We start from the raw sequence: 19,781 nt of genomic DNA, 5'->3' as shown, positions 1-19,781 counted from the left end.
CATAGAGCACCATTTTGAGGTGTTAAAATGATGGTGAGCTCTAGTAGGCTGTGAATGTAGAAGTAGTCCAGCCTCTTTCTTTGGACACATTAGGATGGCAGTAGCACAAGAATATGTTGAAATGTTGAGCCTGACTTGAAGCATTAGAATAAATTGTCCCATCTTTTTTCATCTATAATGGGTGCTCAACCTCCAGCCAATAGTCTGCTGAGCCATGGCATCTGGCCCACAGGGCTCCACACAGTTCAGGAAATTTGGCAATGGCAGAGCAGAGACTATAAACACTGCCACTCTCCCCCGCTGCCAAATTCCTATGCCCCCTCCCCTCACAGCCAGATCAGGGCTGGCCCACACCCCCTTCTCTCTGCATGGCTGAATCGGGCCAGGCCATGCCCCCTTTTCATGTGAGGCTGTGCTGGGGCAAAGCAGCCCTCTATCCCCACTCCACCTGACTGGACTGGGCCCCACTGTGTCTGCCATGGGCACCAGATAAAGGCCACTATGGTTATTAAGGGGGTCCCAGTACTGCTTGGAGGACAGCAAGTGAAAGCAGCACTGTATATGGATGACATCAATGTTGTGGTAAGAAATGGTCTCTCCCTGGAATAGGTGATGTGGCATACAAAAAAATACGGGGAAGTGTCTGGGCCAAACTAAATGTGAACAAATATATAGTGATTATGGTGGGTGAAATGGGTAATATGTTGGAGCTGGGGGTACAGGTGGCAGCTGAGGAAATTAAATCATCACGGGTTTTATTTGACAGAAGGATGATGGGAGACTGGAAATGGGAAGAGAGTTCAATGAGTGCTGGGGCTGGAGTTGGGGAGAGTTTTATCATATGGGGGAGGGGGTGGCAGCTGTTAAAACCATGTTATTACTGATTATCTTTTGCAGAAGCATAGTGTATCCCCTAACATGGAAACATCACACAAAATCAAAGGGAAATATGCATGGGTTTTTTTAGCTGGCCAAGAAAGAGTGGTTGCATGGCCAGAACTTTTTAAACACGGGTTGGCAGGTAAATGGGAACTCCCAGATATAGACCTATTCATGTATGTGAGCTATATGAGCACATGCTGTCAAGTTGTGGAGGGAGTGGGCATGAAGGCTTGGTATTTTACTCAATATTTCACAAGGTGGCCCTTAAAGACATGGGGAAGTGGAGGGGCTTAAAATGTTAAGTTTTCCAGCCATGGGCATGGAGGCCTACAGTCCATTATGCATGTATAGAAAGGTTTTTAAGAAGGTATGGTCTTGAGGGGCTGGAACCAACAGTTTTTAGAAACCATAGGAGAATAAGGGTAGCTGTGAAGAGGAAGGACTGAATCTCTCCTGTAGGTAATCTTCCCTGGCAGATGCCAAAGAGCATGTGAGAAGGGACTGCAGACAAAAGCTGGTAGGGTAACGTGGACTTGGCATGGATGATTGCTTGAAGCATACAGTACAATACATGTGGTATTTGGGTAGGACTCCTTGGTGCCCACAAGATGTATGGGGGGCAGGAAGAATCCATAACCCAAGTGTTTTGACATTGTGTTTTGCAAAAAGGATTTTGGTGTAGAGTGGGCAAGTGGTTGGACAAATATACAGTGTACAAAGGCCCTCACAGAATATATAGTTTTATATGGGCTGGTCCCCTAAGAGGCATAGAGCACCATTTTGAGGTGTTAAAATGATGGTGAGCTCTAGTAGGCTGTGAATGTAGAAGTAGTCCAGCCTCTTTCTTTGGACACATTAGGATGGCAGTAGCACAAGAATATGTTGAAATGTTGAGCCTGACTTGAAGCATTAGAATAAATTGTCCCATCTTTTTTCATCTATAATGGGTGCTCAACCTCCAGCCAATAGTCTGCTGAGCCATGGCATCTGGCCCACAGGGCTCCACACAGTTCAGGAAATTTGGCAATGGCAGAGCAGAGACTATAAACACTGCCACTCTCCCCCGCTGCCAAATTCCTATGCCCCCTCCCCTCACAGCCAGATCAGGGCTGGCCCACACCCCCTTCTCTCTGCATGGCTGAATCGGGCCAGGCCATGCCCCCTTTTCATGTGAGGCTGTGCTGGGGCAAAGCAGCCCTCTATCCCCACTCCACCTGACTGGACTGGGCCCCACTGTGTCTGCCATGGGCACCAGATAAAGGCCACTAGCCAATCTAGCCTACTGGGGAAGAAGATTGAGCACTAGTGATCAATAACATCACTCCTATGTAAACATATCCATAGGAAAGGTGAAGAAGAAAATCATATTAGTGTCCTAGATTTCCTTATTGCATACCAGGACCAAAAAGTTACAAGGTGATGTTGTACCAGGCCTGCAGATTAAAACCCAAACTTCCTCATATCACCATGATGGAAAAGGACTGCCTGTCAATGGAAGACAATAATTAAGTACCAAGGCACTTAGATCTGTGACGTGTCTGGGACTACTTGCTGTTACCAGGGCTGCACTGTTTCTTGGAGACGGACTAGCATGTGCTGAGGTCTGGCTGGAGGCAAAAAGTTTGTCTGATGCACACCTCCAAAAAAGCTGTCTGGCAAGGACTGATCTAGAATCTAGTCCTACTTTCAGATGCACACAGGCTGATCCCATGTGCACATGGAGCACTTCTTACAGACTCTCCTGCATTGAGCTCAATATGGGATTTGAACCTAGATTAGGTTTTGCCTGCTAGCTGTTCAATAGCTGGATTGGCACTGGTGGTCTAAGATGGCAGTTTCTATGTTCCACACACAGGTCAAGCCCCACCCCCCCCTCCATGTAAGCAAGAATTGCTGATGTTTCTATTTTCCCTTTTTTCTCTTGCTTCTGAATTCAACTCCTACACATTTTGCTTGGAGAACATTGTTTTGCAGGACCATGCATTGTTCCCTGTGTAGTTTTGCTTGAACTCACCCTTCCCAGTTGTAGAACACACACAAGTCTGTGCTTTCCAGTTTCTAGTTTCCTTGAAGAATAGAGCTTCCTCTCAGTTTATAATACAGAAAAGAACCCACTATGAGAAAATACCCTTTGACCTACTTAACTGTGTAACTGGAATTCACTGCTTGCCAAATATCCAGGTCTTCAACTCTCAATAAACGAAGGATGTTTTTATCTCCTCCTAGTGTCTTTTTATAAGTACTGCTGAAAGTTTATTTCATGAAGCCTTGTAAAGGTTTGATAATAAGGGTTTGCCATTGGTGTGATTCTGCTTTCTTGGATACTCAGATTCCACTGTTTTTGCTAACAGACCTTGCTTGTCACATCCTGATGCTACTTTATAATCCCAATGTCAAACCTCCTTGAACTGTGTTTGAGATGCAGGCTGTCCCACAATGAATCCAAATGAAAATTTCAGGTTGCTCCCAAACCTGATTAGAGGGAGCAGTACAGATATGTATCTATGTCCCAAACATTTACTATTCAGACAGTGATTCCTTCATCGGCTGCCCTGGCAGATGTGAACTGCTGGCCAGATGTTCAGTTGGTGTATATTGGTCTAGATCCAATGACTTCAGTCAAGTCTGGCTAATCTATACCATCTGAAAATCTGGCCTTCAGATCTACAGGGGGTCACTACACTGCTGCCAGGTCCTTCAGCTGGATCAGAGACCTTCTTTCCCTCCCTCCCTCCCTCATAGGTGTGTTTTTCATTGTTATTCTTACCATTTCTCAACTTGGTCCTCAGATTTATTTGCACATTTTCAGTGAAGAGCCTCACCTTTCCATCTTGCATCTTCCACCTTTCCAAAAGATCATTTTAAAACACAAGTAGTGAACAAATTGCTTTCTGGCAAAATCAGTTCATTACCTTGAAAATGCTAGTTCTACAGAGTCAGCAAAACAACTAAGAAATTAGACTGATGTTAAATCACGAGACAAATTCAAGCTCTGAATAACTAAACCTTCACAAAACTGACCTACGTGATCTTTCTAAACAAATGAAAGCACGCAGCTAACTATAAGGAAATTAAGTAATTTCCTCCTCACTGTGATACTGCTTTTTTAAATAGCTCTGTATAAAATCTGGCTCAGTAATGCTAAATAGGTTATTGCTTGGAATGATTTCAAATGACAAAATGGCAACAGATTTTTTCCTGTGGGCAAAAATAGTTTGTTTTATTTATTTATTTTCTTTCCTAATAAATGCAGTATGAACTCTGTCCAGTTCATACAGCATTTATTAATTAAAATAATTTAATTTAGACTGCTTTAGCTCTGAAACCCTTATGAGAAATTAAGTACCTAAAGAACCCCATAGTTATCAAAATAATACCGCAGATTTGTACAGTGCAACATGTTTTTGTTGTAGTAAGTGTTAGAGCTGTGTGAAGCTTCAGTTCCCCGATTTGATTCAGCAGAGATTCGGAGCCTGAATCTCCAAATCCAAATTGAATCGGGAGACCCTTTCATCTCTCTGAATCAAATTGGAACCGTCTGAATCTATTCAGAAAGGCTTGGAAAGATTTAGAGATTCAGACAGAGACACAGCTTTAAATGTTTTTTCTACATACCTCAAGGTACCAGGCAGCTCATCTGCACTGCAGTGCTGGGGTGGATGAAGCATCCCACAGGAGCATGGGGGGCTCCCCAGTGCGCTTGGCAGCAGATCTGGAAGCAGACCAGAACCACTTCCGGTCCAATTCTGGATCCGCTGGGAAGCGCGTAGGGAGGCCCCCCCACACCCCCTCCCCGGCTCAGTGACTGGTGCCTCCTGGGTCTGGGGGCGCACCTGGGGTCCCCTGTGACTGACTGCTGAGCCAGGGTGGCATGGGGTGGGGGGGTGGGGCAGTGTGCTCCCCAGCAGACCTGGAACTGCTGCATTGCCGCTGTACATGGATTTTTCTTTATGCAGTGATGGTCCAGGAAATATGCAAGAGGCCAGAAATCCTGTCTATAGTATCTTGTAGCTTCTCCCACTTTTTGACCATCACCCACAGGAATTCTTATTTTTCTTTAACATCTTTGATAGAAATATTATTTTTGACCATTTGATTAGAAGTGAGAATTGAATATGACACAGATGGTAAATAAATTACTTTTAAAGCTGCCTACTTGGATTGCACAGGTTCAAGTGATAAGCTTCAAACAGCCTAAAAGAAAACAAAGTAAAATAATAGGAGAGTTAAACATAAGATTAAAATAATAGATTTAAAATGAAGGAACAGTGAGAGATAACGCAAAGAAAACATTTTTGTTTGTTTTCCATTGTCTGCAGAAAAAACTTCTGACTTGACAAATGTGGAATGCCAGGAAGTACTGCTATTGACCTATTGTAGAAGATGATGTAAAAACTGTGTTGTCAAATTTTGCAAATGATATTACATGTGGAGGGACTTGCAAATGTAGGGGCAAAGCTAAAAAATGGCTCGGGGATCTGCTGAAACAGAATGCGTGATCGGGGAGTAGCAAAGCGATATTTGATATTGATCACTACTGCCAATGGATCTGAAATGTAGGTATTCTGTGGGCAGAAGCAGTATAAGCTGTGGGCATTGCATGGGTTAACTTAAGGCAAGTCAAGATGCCCCTGTTATGTTAAAACACACAACCCCTAGAAGTGACAGTACACTTACCCAGGGATGAACTAGACACAATCTACTTATACTTTCATACATCACAGATTAGTTTTTGTTTGTATGTGGCCCCTCTCTAGTTCACCCAGTTGGCTGCCAACTGCCTTTTCACAGGGCTTTGTATCTTCTCACATCCTAGTATTCCATTTACCTTTATGATCTTTCCTGCTCTAGGTTACAGTGATGAGCTGTCACCTTCCACTTAGCTTCTGGTGTCTGGCCTGATTCTGCTTTTTTCTGCTCAGTCATTAAATGATTCCTTTCCATGATGAAGGTGGCTGGTGTGAAGCTTCGTAAACCTCATCAGCAGTGGGTAGGCAGGTTGGCTGCATATCAGTGGTGGTAGGGTCATGCTATTATGTTACAAACAGTTCTAGAAACCTCTCTTCCTTCATTAGGGGAATCAAGGTAGAATTGCTGAAAATTCTAGTCATATGTTTTTCAGACTGCCCTGCATTAACATGAGTAAATGTCTTATGGAAGTTGATTAGCCTCTATAGCATGACAAGAAGAGGATAAAAAAAGACTTCAAATGTAAGAACTGATAAACCTGGTAGAAATAGCAAAGGATGGTAATGTATAGTTCACTTTCACTCAAAGGCCCCTGTTATACATTACATATATTATGCAATTAAGTGGTTAATCACACAATACCTTTAGATCACGCATGCAGAGTATTATCCCAGGTTGAAATGACTATCCAGCTATAAAAAGAGCCAACCAGCTATGATAGTGCTTGAAAATGTGTGATAATTCTATAGCTGGTTTCTATCCAGTTTTAATTTGCACATGTAGCAGGGCCCCAATACAGCTGCAGAGTAGGGCTATGCAAAATGGCACCTTTTTATTTCAGCTTGCGTTTTGATGAAACATTGTTTTGTTTTGAATTTCGTTTTGCTTTGAAACTGCTATTCTGTTTTGTTTTGTCGAAACAGTTTTGTTTCGTGGAAACCAAAACAGTAGGCTGAAGAAGTGAAGTTCATAGACCCGGCTCTGAAAAGTGGTTTGTAAATTCAAACAAGCACCTAACCTCATCACCAGAACTCAAGTCAACTTCCTGCAGCTCAAAACACAAAACCTGCCAACTATCTCCAGTACCCCCACAAACTGCACACCAGAATCTATCAAAGGCAACAATACTCAACTACCTGTGGGAGCACATTCCTCACCAAAAAAAACACTCTGCCGCCAGTCTCTCAGGCCTGATCCTGATAGGGAACAATTTACAAACCACTTTTCATAGCTGGGCCTATGAACTTCACTTCTTCAGCCTCCTAGGTACAGAAACTCATAGACTCAATATAGGCAGTGGAATTCTGACACACTGCAACGTGCCAGACATCTGACTTCCCAGGTACCTCTGCACTTTTGCCTGCGCTGCTACATCCCCCTTCCCTGCCTCCTCACCCCAGCCTGTTCTACACCCCCTGATGCCTCCATTTCTATTTTCACAGACTGGCTTTCTTGCCTGCATTGTGCGCCAGGCCAGCTTCTGGCTTCTTTACTATTCCTTCCATCCAGGACCAGGAGACACACCAACTGCAGGTGCTTCCTCAGCCTGACAAAGAGATTTTCAATGCAAAACCTGGCATTCCAGGCAGCTAAGTTGATCTCACCTGGAGCCTCACAACTCCACTGCAACCAGCAAGCCTCAGGCCTGTCAAAGATGTGACAGGTCTGGGATTTCCCCAGCAAGGACTGTGTTTGTGCATGTGTTAGCTGGAGAGGGTTAGCATGCCTTGTTACATGTAGGGTCAGGTGTTTGGGTTTTTTCGTACATGGCACCATCAGTTGTAGATTTTCCAGTCTCAAATTGGTATGCAGTGGATAACGATTGAGAAGGGTTGCTAGGTTTTTAGTTAGCTATTTTCTCTCATTTCTCCACAAACAAGGGGGCCATCGTTTTAGTGGTCTTCCTCTGCTGCTCTGGGAGTAGCTCCACAGAGATTTCTAGCAAGGTAGCTTTCTTCATCCTGAGGCTCTTCTGCCAGCCCATCTTTGTTTCCCATACAGAAAAAAGTGATCCTTGGTCCCACAGCAAGCCCTGAAAGTTAGTCATCGACGTATCCTTGTCCTCTGTTGAGATGCTAACATAATGAGTGAGCAGACCACATGGATCTATTATGCCTTGGGTAACAGAATTGTCCACCTCAGCCTTTTGGTGCTGTTCTTGCCATTTGGAAATCATAGAAAACAGGGTGGAAAGGGACCTCAGGAGGTCACAACACTATCTAAAGTTGTTTTTTTAATGTGTTGATGTTGTGTTGAAGAGCATACCAGAGGAACTCAGATACCTCTATCACAGTCTGGTGATGGTTGGCATGTAGCTGACAGGGGTCATAACAGGCAGTCCAGCCTGGGCTAATTGCTCAGCTGGCCAGACCTACCTAAGGCTCTAACTGGTAGCCTTACCACAGCTAATTGCCCGGATGGCCACTGCTAGGGCTTCCTGATTGGCTGCCAGGAAGAACAGCCCCCCATTTATTTCTACCTATAGCAGCAGACTGCACATCAGCCCATAGTTCTATGGTCTGCTGTAGGAAGCCTCCTTGGACTGCTGCTTGGCCTCATGGTTAGCTGAGGTCAGATGCACATTTGATCTTAGTTGGAGATGCTGGGATGGGATCATGAGAAACTGCTGCAAGGGGACAGAGAGAGGAGGAGGCAGCAGCAGCAGCATCCTGGTCATCTGGATCTGCACCTCTGTAGGTGGAGGAGAAGATCCAGTGACTGCAGATAGAAATGGATGTGGCCTTGGCAGACATAGGATGAGTTATGGTGGCAGATGACCCTGGACCATATGATGTATGGCAGATCATGAATCAAAGGTGGAAGAAAACGGCAGCAGATGGAGGACAGGGAACAGTGGAACAGCATTGGATCAACAGATAGTGGCAATTGAAGGACAGACCATGGCAAGAGGCGAGTGGCCCATGGTGAATGGAGGACACAACACAACAGGGGGACAGTCATTTTCAACTTCTGGAAGATGGACTACTGAAGAAGGACAGCAGATGGCAGGGAATAATGGATGATAGCTTCTGCTATAAGCAATCTTGGATGCAGCAGAGGGAACTGAAAGACTGCATATGGCCTGTGTGAGTTTTACTATAACATTGTGCTTGGTGTCCTGAAGTGCAGCCTGGGGACCCGAATAGCTTGATGACACTTCAAAATAACTGGATGTGGGAGCTGAGTTTTAGCAGTACTGGGGCATATGAACAATTTTAGGAAGGTACTGAGAGAAGCAAAACAGACCAGAATTAAAGTGGATAAAGTCTGTGGGTTTGGAGAATGTGATCTAATTCAACTGGAAGATATGGAAACATGATTAGAAATATATTGTGAATGGGTGAACTTTGTGAACAAAGTGCAGGACATTTCTTGGTGTTTGGACAGGAGCATGGAGGACAAGCATACTATTGAAAGCAGACCCAGTGAACACAGAATGGGTCTGGCATTTGCCCTCCGGTAATCACACTGGACATACATTGCAGATACATGATTTGTTTTGGACAACTCAAAATGTACAGCAAATGCAGGGGGACAAGCCGCTTGGCAATCCACTGCCCTGTGGGGAGAAGAGGCATGTGGCAGGGGAGTGCTAAAGTAAAAGGAAATAGAATTTGTGTGGGGAGGATAGGCACATATTTTGGACATGTCCCAAAGCCTTGGCAAATAAACCAAAACCCCCAAATATGGGGTAGGAGATGGCTATAGAAGATATGGGGGGCAGACAATAAAAAGGGAATTGAAACTAGGAAGGAGGGTGAGCAAGAGCAGGAGCGGGGAGGCTAAGGAAGTGGGAGAGTCTAAGGAGCAGGAGGAAGAAAGAGTGAAATAGGCATGAAAGAGGAAGAAAAAGAGTGAAAAAAAGGGAAGAAGCCCAAGATAAACAGAAACAGGGGTGAGGAAGGGGGATGAGGAGAGGAGCTGGATTTTCCCCCACTATCAGACATGTCATTTGTTTCCACTTTGGATATTGAAGAAGTAAAACAGCAGAAGAGTTTTTAGATAAACAGAGTGCAGGTACACTCTCACATTGGTTTTGTTTTATCTCAAAGGATTTTAAAGTGGTCAAGAAAGAGGTTTTACTAGGTGGTTTTACAGACCATTGTATGTTGAGATTGGAGGTGGGGGCAGAGAAAAGCAGCAATAGTGGGCGGGACCTATGGAAATTAAATGTGTGGTTGTTGGAGGAGGAGGAGGTGTGTGAGAATTTGAGAACTGTATAGGGGCTGGCAGACAATTAACATCTGATTTAAAACTGGGAATCCTGACAAGCAGTAATACGGAAGGCAAGAGAGGTTATGACAGAGGTGCATAGAAGGATGAGGAGTAGGAAGGAACTGTTTAAAAGTCTGCAATATAGAGTCCCGCACCTTTTTAAATTGGCAGAACAATGGAGATGGGATATGAAGGAAGAAATGGATGCCATGAAGAGGGCCTTGGAGGAATGTTTTAAACTAAAGAACAAGAAAAGAAGTTTTAAGCACATGCCCCATGGGTGGAGAGGGAAGAGGTCTGGTTCTGCTACTTCTCCACCTGGGTGAAGAAGAGCAGAGGGGACCTAACTGCTGTGGTAGAAGAGAGTGGAGCAGAAGTAGAAAGCCAAGAGGAGGTCATGAAGGTGGCCTGAAAGCTTTATGCTGTATTGCACCAGAGGAGGGAAGTGGAGGAAGTACAATCGGGGGGGAAAAAGATGTAGGTGAAGGAGGATGACATGGAGGTGGATGGAGGAGGAGGTAGTTTTCATGGAAGCAGGGGAATGTTTGGACTTTTAAAAAGGGTAAAACCCCTTGGCAGGTTGGACTGCCAACTGAATTTTGCCTAAGATTTTGGGATTTGGTGGAGTCAGACCTGATTAAGGTTTTGAGGAGGTGCTGCAACAAAGGATAGTAGGTAAGGATTTTAACATGGGAGTGCTTGTTTTGTCATATAAAAAGGGGGACAGGGAGCTCTCGTGTAACTGGAGACCCATAATGCTTTTAAATACTGATGACAAGATTTTATCAAAAGTACTGACTTTACAGATATGAAAAGCATGGGCAGACATTAACATGAAGATCAGACCAATGTAGTGCTGGGGCAGCATACTGCAGATACATGAAGAATGATAAGGGATGCTGCAATGTATTGTTAGGCTAAAAAGTTGAATGTATCCCTTATGAACTTAGAAAAGGCATAGACTGGCACACAAGCTTTTATTTAAGGTTTTAGATGTCATGGGTTTCCTTAGCAGGTTCGTGAGTTGGATCAAAATTTTATATCAAAACACTGCTAGTCAGTTTTTAATAAATGGCATCTTGAGCGAGTCTTTTAGTATTCAGTCTGGGGCATGTCAGGGGTGTCCCCTGTCCCAAGCACTTTTTATTTGTGCTATGGAGCCAGTGGTGCAGAGACTGAGGTGGGTTGTGGTTATTAAGGGGGTCCCAGTACTGCTTGGAGGACAGCAAGTGAAAGCAGCACTGTATATGGATGACATCAATGTTGTGGTAAGAAATGGTCTCTCCCTGGAATAGGTGATGTGGCATACAAAAAAATACGGGGAAGTGTCTGGGCCAAACTAAATGTGAACAAATATATAGTGATTATGGTGGGTGAAATGGGTAATATGTTGGAGCTGGGGGTACAGGTGGCAGCTGAGGAAATTAAATCATCACGGGTTTTATTTGACAGAAGGATGATGGGAGACTGGAAATGGGAAGAGAGTTCAATGAGTGCTGGGGCTGGAGTTGGGGAGAGTTTTATCATATGGGGGAGGGGGTGGCAGCTGTTAAAACCATGTTATTACTGATTATCTTTTGCAGAAGCATAGTGTATCCCCTAACATGGAAACATCACACAAAATCAAAGGGAAATATGCATGGGTTTTTTTAGCTGGCCAAGAAAGAGTGGTTGCATGGCCAGAACTTTTTAAACACGGGTTGGCAGGTAAATGGGAACTCCCAGATATAGACCTATTCATGTATGTGAGCTATATGAGCACATGCTGTCAAGTTGTGGAGGGAGTGGGCATGAAGGCTTGGTATTTTACTCAATATTTCACAAGGTGGCCCTTAAAGACATGGGGAAGTGGAGGGGCTTAAAATGTTAAGTTTTCCAGCCATGGGCATGGAGGCCTACAGTCCATTATGCATGTATAGAAAGGTTTTTAAGAAGGTATGGTCTTGAGGGGCTGGAACCAACAGTTTTTAGAAACCATAGGAGAATAAGGGTAGCTGTGAAGAGGAAGGACTGAATCTCTCCTGTAGGTAATCTTCCCTGGCAGATGCCAAAGAGCATGTGAGAAGGGACTGCAGACAAAAGCTGGTAGGGTAACGTGGACTTGGCATGGATGATTGCTTGAAGCATACAGTACAATACATGTGGTATTTGGGTAGGACTCCTTGGTGCCCACAAGATGTATGGGGGGCAGGAAGAATCCATAACCCAAGTGTTTTGACATTGTGTTTTGCAAAAAGGATTTTGGTGTAGAGTGGGCAAGTGGTTGGACAAATATACAGTGTACAAAGGCCCTCACAGAATATATAGTTTTATATGGGCTGGTCCCCTAAGAGGCATAGAGCACCATTTTGAGGTGTTAAAATGATGGTGAGCTCTAGTAGGCTGTGAATGTAGAAGTAGTCCAGCCTCTTTCTTTGGACACATTAGGATGGCAGTAGCACAAGAATATGTTGAAATGTTGAGCCTGACTTGAAGCATTAGAATAAATTGTCCCATCTTTTTTCATCTATAATGGGTGCTCAACCTCCAGCCAATAGTCTGCTGAGCCATGGCATCTGGCCCACAGGGCTCCACACAGTTCAGGAAATTTGGCAATGGCAGAGCAGAGACTATAAACACTGCCACTCTCCCCCGCTGCCAAATTCCTATGCCCCCTCCCCTCACAGCCAGATCAGGGCTGGCCCACACCCCCTTCTCTCTGCATGGCTGAATCGGGCCAGGCCATGCCCCCTTTTCATGTGAGGCTGTGCTGGGGCAAAGCAGCCCTCTATCCCCACTCCACCTGACTGGACTGGGCCCCACTGTGTCTGCCATGGGCACCAGATAAAGGCCACTAGCCAATCTAGCCTACTGGGGAAGAAGATTGAGCACTAGTGATCAATAACATCACTCCTATGTAAACATATCCATAGGAAAGGTGAAGAAGAAAATCATATTAGTGTCCTAGATTTCCTTATTGCATACCAGGACCAAAAAGTTACAAGGTGATGTTGTACCAGGCCTGCAGATTAAAACCCAAACTTCCTCATATCACCATGATGGAAAAGGACTGCCTGTCAATGGAAGACAATAATTAAGTACCAAGGCACTTAGATCTGTGACGTGTCTGGGACTACTTGCTGTTACCAGGGCTGCACTGTTTCTTGGAGACGGACTAGCATGTGCTGAGGTCTGGCTGGAGGCAAAAAGTTTGTCTGATGCACACCTCCAAAAAAGCTGTCTGGCAAGGACTGATCTAGAATCTAGTCCTACTTTCAGATGCACACAGGCTGATCCCATGTGCACATGGAGCACTTCTTACAGACTCTCCTGCATTGAGCTCAATATGGGATTTGAACCTAGATTAGGTTTTGCCTGCTAGCTGTTCAATAGCTGGATTGGCACTGGTGGTCTAAGATGGCAGTTTCTATGTTCCACACACAGGTCAAGCCCCACCCCCCCCTCCATGTAAGCAAGAATTGCTGATGTTTCTATTTTCCCTTTTTTCTCTTGCTTCTGAATTCAACTCCTACACATTTTGCTTGGAGAACATTGTTTTGCAGGACCATGCATTGTTCCCTGTGTAGTTTTGCTTGAACTCACCCTTCCCAGTTGTAGAACACACACAAGTCTGTGCTTTCCAGTTTCTAGTTTCCTTGAAGAATAGAGCTTCCTCTCAGTTTATAATACAGAAAAGAACCCACTATGAGAAAATACCCTTTGACCTACTTAACTGTGTAACTGGAATTCACTGCTTGCCAAATATCCAGGTCTTCAACTCTCAATAAACGAAGGATGTTTTTATCTCCTCCTAGTGTCTTTTTATAAGTACTGCTGAAAGTTTATTTCATGAAGCCTTGTAAAGGTTTGATAATAAGGGTTTGCCATTGGTGTGATTCTGCTTTCTTGGATACTCAGATTCCACTGTTTTTGCTAACAGACCTTGCTTGTCACATCCTGATGCTACTTTATAATCCCAATGTCAAACCTCCTTGAACTGTGTTTGAGATGCAGGCTGTCCCACAATGAATCCAAATGAAAATTTCAGGTTGCTCCCAAACCTGATTAGAGGGAGCAGTACAGATATGTATCTATGTCCCAAACATTTACTATTCAGACAGTGATTCCTTCATCGGCTGCCCTGGCAGATGTGAACTGCTGGCCAGATGTTCAGTTGGTGTATATTGGTCTAGATCCAATGACTTCAGTCAAGTCTGGCTAATCTATACCATCTGAAAATCTGGCCTTCAGATCTACAGGGGGTCACTACACTGCTGCCAGGTCCTTCAGCTGGATCAGAGACCTTCTTTCCCTCCCTCCCTCCCTCATAGGTGTGTTTTTCATTGTTATTCTTACCATTTCTCAACTTGGTCCTCAGATTTATTTGCACATTTTCAGTGAAGAGCCTCACCTTTCCATCTTGCATCTTCCACCTTTCCAAAAGATCATTTTAAAACACAAGTAGTGAACAAATTGCTTTCTGGCAAAATCAGTTCATTACCTTGAAAATGCTAGTTCTACAGAGTCAGCAAAACAACTAAGAAATTAGACTGATGTTAAATCACGAGACAAATTCAAGCTCTGAATAACTAAACCTTCACAAAACTGACCTACGTGATCTTTCTAAACAAATGAAAGCACGCAGCTAACTATAAGGAAATTAAGTAATTTCCTCCTCACTGTGATACTGCTTTTTTAAATAGCTCTGTATAAAATCTGGCTCAGTAATGCTAAATAGGTTATTGCTTGGAATGATTTCAAATGACAAAATGGCAACAGATTTTTTCCTGTGGGCAAAAATAGTTTGTTTTATTTATTTATTTTCTTTCCTAATAAATGCAGTATGAACTCTGTCCAGTTCATACAGCATTTATTAATTAAAATAATTTAATTTAGACTGCTTTAGCTCTGAAACCCTTATGAGAAATTAAGTACCTAAAGAACCCCATAGTTATCAAAATAATACCGCAGATTTGTACAGTGCAACATGTTTTTGTTGTAGTAAGTGTTAGAGCTGTGTGAAGCTTCAGTTCCCCGATTTGATTCAGCAGAGATTCGGAGCCTGAATCTCCAAATCCAAATTGAATCGGGAGACCCTTTCATCTCTCTGAATCAAATTGGAACCGTCTGAATCTATTCAGAAAGGCTTGGAAAGATTTAGAGATTCAGACAGAGACACAGCTTTAAATGTTTTTTCTACATACCTCAAGGTACCAGGCAGCTCATCTGCACTGCAGTGCTGGGGTGGATGAAGCATCCCACAGGAGCATGGGGGGCTCCCCAGTGCGCTTGGCAGCAGATCTGGAAGCAGACCAGAACCACTTCCGGTCCAATTCTGGATCCGCTGGGAAGCGCGTAGGGAGGCCCCCCCACACCCCCTCCCCGGCTCAGTGACTGGTGCCTCCTGGGTCTGGGGGCGCACCTGGGGTCCCCTGTGACTGACTGCTGAGCCAGGGTGGCATGGGGTGGGGGGGTGGGGCAGTGTGCTCCCCAGCAGACCTGGAACTGTACCAGAAGTACTTCCAGTCCACTTCCGGGTTCACCACTGAGCACCTGGTGGGGGCCCCCTGCGCTCCTGTGTGACTCTCCATCCGCCCCACCATCACAGCATTCACAAGCCACACCTGGTACCTCAAGGTATGTAGAAAAAGCATTTAAAGTTGTGTCTATGGCCAAACTGCTGATTCCCTGAATCAGCATCAAATCTTCAGATTTGGATTCAGCTGAATTGAATCGGGGACAGTGATCCGAATCACCAAATTGAATCGCTGTCCCTTATTTGGGCTGAATCCGAATCTAAATTGAATACAGCCCATTTTGCACACCCCTAGTAAATATTGGGATTCTGTATTGTAACCAGTAGGTGGCAATAAGTGACTTGGAGGATTTATATGGGACTTTTCACCTCAAGATCTAAATTCAGACCTGGTATAAGTGACTGGAATTGGTGTTGTTATACACAGTAATAGTAGTGTAACAGTGGTGCCTAAAGTGGCCAGCGGAGATCATGTTGCCTGACCCTGTACAATTGCCTAGTTGAAGATTGCTTTTGTTGCAGACCAGAGTCTTCTCCAGGAGACCACACTGCCTTCAGCTGGTGTCTGGAAATGCATACATCTGAACCAGTGTGGCCTGATGTCACCACAGTTGATATACACCAGTGCAATCAACTGGGTTTACTTGGCTAACTGAAATCAGGATTTGGCCATGTGTCTGTAAAACAATTAAGATCAGTCCCCCGCGGCCGGAATTCTCTGCATCTGAATCTCAAGATAATTTCTGTTTTCAGATGTAATGTTCTTAATTCATAGAATCATAGGGCTGGAAGGAACCCCAAAGGATCATCAGGCCCAGCCCCCTGCATGAGCAGGAAGACATTTGGGGTCAGACAACCCCAGCCAGGTGTCCGGCCGGTTTTCTCTTGAAGACCTCTATGGTTGATGATTGCACCGCCTCTGGGGGGAATCTTGTTCCATAGTCTGGACACCCTAGTTGTAAAGAAGTTTTTCCTAATGTTCAGCCTAAAACTATCTTCCAGGAGTCTGTAGTCGATGCTTCTAGTTTTCCCCCAGGGCGCCCTAGTGAACAGTTGCTCGCTGAGCCCCTGATATACACCTCTGATATCACGGTAAGCTGCAATCAGGTCCCCTCTCAGCCTTCTTTTCTTCAGGCTGAAGAATCTGAGATTCCCTCAGCCTCTCCTCACATGGCTTGCCAGGCAAGTCCCTAATCATATAGGTAGCCCTTCTCTGGACCCTCTCAAGCTTTAGCATGTACTTGTTGAAGTGCAGCGCCCAGAACTGGACGATATACTCCAGCTGCGGCCACACCAATGTTGAGTAAAGTGAGAGAATCACTTCTTTGGATTTACTGGAGATGCATTGATTGATGCATGCCAGAGTTTTAATGGACGTAGCAGCTACTGCGTCCCATTGCTGGCTCATATTCATGCTGGGGTCTATTGTTACCCCCAGATCTCTTTCATTTCTAGTGCTGGTCAGGTTAGCAATGCCCAGCCTGTAGGTGTGCTGGTGGTTCTTCCTCCCCGGATGCAGCACTTTGTATTTCTCTATGTTGAACCTCATCTGGTTCCGTTCTACCCAGTATGCCAGCCTGTCTAGGTCTGCTTGTATCTACAGCCTATCTGCGGGTGTGTCCATACAACCCCATATTTTGGTGTTGTCCACAAACTTGGCCAATGGACTTTTCACCCCCTCATCCAGGCTGTTGAAAATATTGAACATTGCTGGGCCAAGTACCAACCCCTGGGGTATGCCGCTGCCCATATCTTGCCAGGATGACACCGATCCATTCATTTGGACTCTGTGTCCTATCCCGCAACCAGTTTCTCACCCACTTGACAGTTCTGCAGTTGAGCCCAATATCTTCCAGTCTTCTGATCAGTACCTCATGATATGATATGATGTCAACCACTTTTCTCTCATCCAGGTGACAAGTCACCTGATCATAGAAAGAAACGAGGTTGGTCAGTTCAGGTGTGTACTCAAACCTGATGCTAGCCTAAGTCTTATAGGCTCATTGAAGAGACCAGGTATAGGTGTGAGTCACCATTTTTACACTAGGTTGCTCCACTGGTGTAACCAAGTGGTGAAAATCAGATCCAACATTTTCATCTCATCAGTGCATTTGAGGTGTCAGCTGTCACAACCCAAAGTTGTGGTTTTTTGTTTTTGTGTGCTTCGGCACCGCTCAATTATGTTCCTGCCAAATTGCAGCTTTTTGCACGATAGAGTTTTCTGCTGCAATAGGAGAACCCACGTGCAAAAGAGTATTTCCTGCTGTTTGTAGCCTTCTTTGCATGGTGCATTTCTTTTGCATCATAGTGATGCACGGTGCAAAGGAGTTCCTGCCATTTGTATTTAGATTCGTGCCACATTATTGGCCAGTTCTAAATGTAGGCATACGTGGCGGCTAGTTATTGGCTTGCTAGCCATACAAAAGGCTTGGGTAGTTTCTGCCCAAGTCGGAGAGAGAGGAAACCTGGAGAGATACAGAACTCGCCAGGAGGAGGAGACTTCTCGCTGTGTGAAGATCTCCAAGCGATGTGGACCCTTGCGGACCCAACGCACCTTTCTTAAGCAGGCAACGGAGGTCTGTTTAGCTTCTAGCCTCTCCCCGTCACCAAGCGCAATCCTAGACGTATCCCTATCCTATATACCCAATTTTCAAACCCACGGAGTCTTAACAGCTCCAGGGGACCTGGGAACCGAACAGAACCCGCGGAGATTCAGCCACTCCGTGAGGAAAGTCCTATATACCCAATTTTCGAACCCATGGAGTCTTAACAGCTCTGGGGGACCTGGGAACCGAACAGAACCCATGGACATTCAGCCACTCCGTGAGGAAAGAATTGCCGAACCCGCGGAGCCTAAACCACTCTGGGGTCAAAGAACCGAGTTTGTCAGAGTCCTCCAATGAGGATTCAAGCGGAGCTGCGCCTGGAAAGCTGTCCAGCCTACACCGCGACCACCTTGGGTGTAAGTAAATAATCTTTTCAATCAACCATTACGCCTCTGTAACTGATTCTAGCTCGCGCGTACCTTACCGCCCCGCGGTTTTCTCCAGCCCCGCGTGCCCAGGCTGCTGGCCACAGTCCGCGTGCTCAAAGACGGGCCCGGCTCGCACATGCCGAGGATGGGATTGGGAGCCGGCCCGCACATCAGCATGACTTCTTGAATCCACAAACACAATTCACTTCTTAGAAAAAGCTTATTGTGTCATGGACAAAACAGGAAACATGCAATGGTGTGAACCCCAGAGGAAGTTCCAAAGGGTTAATATCCTAAACTCTTGGAAGGCACATCCATCTGAAACTCGTCAGCAAAATCCAAACATATAAGTTAACCATGGAATATAACAAACTTCCTTGCTTACATCATGTTGCTTTAAAAAGGAAAGTGTGTGTGGGTATGTGTGTGTGTGCATGAATAGTAGAGCAACATAACAGACTATGCACTGTCTAGCATCAGAAAGGGTTTAAAAAATAGCAAAGCAAAAATATCATAGCCCAGTTTTGTAAGTAAGTAAACTTGCTTTTCATTCAATGAATTATCTATTAATTTAGGTCCATCTGTATTTTTCTTTTAAATGTTTGCCTCTGTAAATACTGGGCTAGTTTGTATGAGGGATGGATATATTAAGGAGGGAGACAATGGAGTTTGTTTTCTACCTAGGAGGACTTTTGCAATCTTTTAGTTCTCCTCAGCCTGAAGAAGGGTGTGTGCGCCCAAAAACTTGCAAAGAAAGAGATACATTTTTTTGCTACTATTTACTTGGTCTAATAAAAGATATTGCCTCTGAACCAAGAGGTTTGTATATCTCTTAAGGAGGGAGAGGCATTGTTCAGATTCATCTGGCCAGGTATAAGCTAGAAACAAAGAGAGTAGCTAGAGAGTAGTGGTGGTCAGGTTGTATTCAACCTGGTGAGATGTGAGCAGTGGGGTACCCCAGGGCTTGGTCCTTGGGCCCACACTGTTTAACATCTTCATCAGCGACTTGGACGAGGGGGTGCAAAGCACGCTGTCCAAGTTTGCTGATGACACTAAAATGTGGGGCAAGGTGGACACACTTGAAGGGAGAGAGGCTGCAACTAGATTTAGATAGACTACAAAAGTGGGCAGATGAGAATAGGATGGGGTTCAACGTAGACAAATACAGGGTGCTGCACCTTGGGAGAAGGAATGCACAGCATACACACAGGCTGGGGAGTTCCCTTCTTGACAGCACAGAGGCAGAAAGGGATCTTGGAGTCATTATTGACTCCAAGATGAACATGAGCCACCAATGCCAGACCGCAGCCAGCAAGGCCAGCCTTACCTTGTCATGCATCAAAAGATGCATCTCAAGCCGGTCCAGAGAGGTGATACTCCCCCTCTATGCGACTTTGGTCAGGCCGCAGTTGGAGTACTGCGTCCAGTACTGGGCGCTGCACTTCAAAAGGGATGTGGCCAGCCTGGAGAGGGTTCAGAGGAGGGCCACCCGCTTGGTGAGAGGGC

The 19,781-nt window shown here is 45.0% G+C and overlaps 1 long non-coding RNA gene across 2 annotated transcripts in view; it reads left to right on the top strand.

The window, feature by feature from the left end:
- The window catches only part of LOC102369623, a 102,608-nt gene that overhangs the window by 70,619 nt on the left and 12,208 nt on the right, over positions 1 to 19,781 (top strand). The window lies entirely within an intron of this gene.

The sequence above is a fragment of the Alligator sinensis genome, unplaced genomic scaffold (genome assembly GCF_000455745.1).
Source record: "Alligator sinensis unplaced genomic scaffold, ASM45574v1 scaffold188_1, whole genome shotgun sequence".
NCBI lineage: Eukaryota > Metazoa > Chordata > Crocodylia > Alligatoridae > Alligator > Alligator sinensis.
Note: the sequence above shows the minus strand (reverse complement) of the source record. Positions and strands in the feature narration are given on the sequence as shown.